The sequence below is a fragment of the Cynara cardunculus genome (assembly GCF_001531365.2).
Source record: "Cynara cardunculus var. scolymus isolate 2C chromosome LG 2, CcrdV1, whole genome shotgun sequence".
NCBI classification, from domain to species: domain Eukaryota; kingdom Viridiplantae; phylum Streptophyta; class Magnoliopsida; order Asterales; family Asteraceae; genus Cynara; species Cynara cardunculus.
This window is the reverse complement of record NC_037529.1, coordinates 7,466,862-7,469,066: the sequence shown is the minus strand read 5'-3', so window position 1 is coordinate 7,469,066 and position 2,205 is coordinate 7,466,862. Positions and strand designations below refer to the sequence as shown.

General features: G+C 40.4%; 1 protein-coding gene and 1 long non-coding RNA gene across 4 annotated transcripts in view; both read left to right on the top strand.

The window, feature by feature from the left end:
• The window catches only part of LOC112507671, a 2,478-nt gene extending 279 nt beyond the window's left edge, over window positions 1-2,199 (top strand). The window contains exons 2-5 of one of the 2 annotated variants that reach the window (XR_003068553.1): window positions 10-67; window positions 172-264; window positions 681-910; window positions 1,926-2,199. This is a non-coding gene — a long non-coding RNA (uncharacterized LOC112507671). Of the gene's footprint in view, window positions 1-9; window positions 68-171; window positions 911-1,925 lie in introns of both variants that reach the window. The other variant, XR_003068552.1, reaches the window with a different exon arrangement.
• Window positions 1-2,205, top strand: part of LOC112507670 (17.3 kDa class I heat shock protein-like) — a 10,604-nt gene that overhangs the window by 5,157 nt on the left and 3,242 nt on the right. The window lies entirely within an intron of this gene.

Sequence of the window (2,205 nt, the reverse complement as noted above, 5' to 3'; positions counted from 1 at the left end):
TTTCTCCAGATAGCTATCAATGAAGCTGCAAAAGATTGGGGCTTGCAATGTCTTCGTTGTGAAACAAGTAAACTATAGTATTTCAGTCAAGCATAATTTTAACTTGATACTTTCCAGAAAAAAACTTTGTTATGAATACTCTGCCTTACATCTGAGCTCTTTTGTATATAGGGGATATATCTCCTCCCTGTGGTGTAAAAGAAGGTATGGGGATGCAGGCAGAAGCTGAGCAGAAAAAGAGAGCCCAAATTCTAGAGTCGGAAGGTAATAAAACCCATATAAGGTGATCTTTATATACCTTAAATTTTACAAGGTGCAGCATATCATCATAATCAGTGTATTTGTTTCAAACTGGAGTGGCGAACATGTGCTAAAACATGCATGCTTGTCATTCTGGAAGTTTATACCATATATTCTAATATTCATTTTCTGTAAATTCATTGAGACATTTTGGAACATAATCAAGCCATGGGAAATCTTAGAATTGTTAATTTACTCTTTAACAACCTATATTTGCATGCCTTGTCACTCGTACTGAGAGCCTAAAGTTTTATGTGTTAATCCATTTCATGGGTGAATGGACCTGTAATAGATAGTTTTCCATTTCCATGCACGAAATATGTGATTACGAACTTCTGCTATACTCATATATTTAACATATGTAATTTTCTATTTTTCAGAAGAAAGACAACCAAGTGTTAACATTGCTGATGGAAAGAAGAGTTCCATGATGTTGGAAGTTCAGGGTAAGTTGGCATATGGAATTAAGAAGCTTAAATATAGAGCTATTTTAACCTTGTTATTTATGTTAGTTTAGGAGAAGCAGAGGCTATTTTTGGCTAGATCTCAAGCAACAAATAAAGGAGTTGCTTTGGTTTCTCAAGCTCTTCAAGAAAATGGAGGAGTTGAGGTAAGCTCCTGTGGTCTTTAATTTCTGTATCAGGTACATGCCATCATGCTGGTGGAAATATCTTGATGTTTATATAGATCTACAATATCTTTACACTGTTGAAGTTTCTTATATGTTTTTTCTTTCTAATACCTTAGTATCAAGCATCATTGGTATGGGGATTGTTAAATTTGAGAATCTTCTATATCAGTTTTTTTCCGTTATCTGACAGTGGCCTGTCACTACCTAAAAACACCTGCATATTTAACCATTTTGGGTAGGCATGGCAACGGGGCGGGGATGGGGCGGGTTTTGTAATCCCCGGCCCCGGCCCCGGTTTGTAATATCGTCCCCCGGCCCCGGCCCCGGTCCCCGGCGGGTACGGGGATTATCATCTCGTCCCCGGTCAAATTCTAGCAATCCCCGGTCAAAACCCGGTAAACTCCGGTCAATTCCCGGTCAAAACCCGGTAAACTCCGGTCAATTCCCGGTCAAAACCCGGTAAAAAGTATGCTTTAGTTTGATTATACCGGGGATTCCCGGCCCCGACCCCGGTCGTGTTTTGAGTAACATTCCCCGTCCCCGGTTTGAGTCTACCGGGGATCCCCAGTTTGAGTCTACCGGGGATCCCCGGCCCCGGGACCTGTTTTAGCGGGGAATCCCCGTCCCCGTTCGGGTCAGGTGAACCGGGTTCCCCACCGGGTCGGGGCAAATCACCATCCCTAATTTTGGGTTTTAGCTCAAAAATGATTCTTGTACTTTACTCTCGCATATCCCTTTTCTCTTTATTCTTTTTCAGCCCTGGTTTAGCTTTTCGAAATTTGTGATCTATCGACTTAGGATCGTATTTATATCCATCAATTCAATAACCAAGGCCACTTCCAATTCCTGCTTGTAGCTATACCTCTAACAGGAATGATGCCTTATCTTTCTTTTGATCGCCATGAGGGATGATATCTTGCAACATTGAAAATCTGCACAAGTTTCAAACTTCATTCTTATAAATCTTGGTAACTTTTGTTTGTATGGTAAGCAGGGTATCTAAAGTGGACCATATAGCATGTTGAATCTTTCTGACATGCATGCCATCATCAATAATTGTGGTCCTGCTGCACTTGCAAGGTTGAAGGTTTACGAAGGGGTTCCCCCTCCTTACAACAGGAAGAAGAGGATGGTTATCCCCGATGTTCTCAAGTTAGTCTATATCCTTTCTTTCAGCACTTTTATGCTATTTCTGGGTTTTTGTTGAATTAGAATGCTTTATTGTTTGCTTGTTTAGTATGATGTGTAATTGCAATACTTTTGTCAATAAAAAT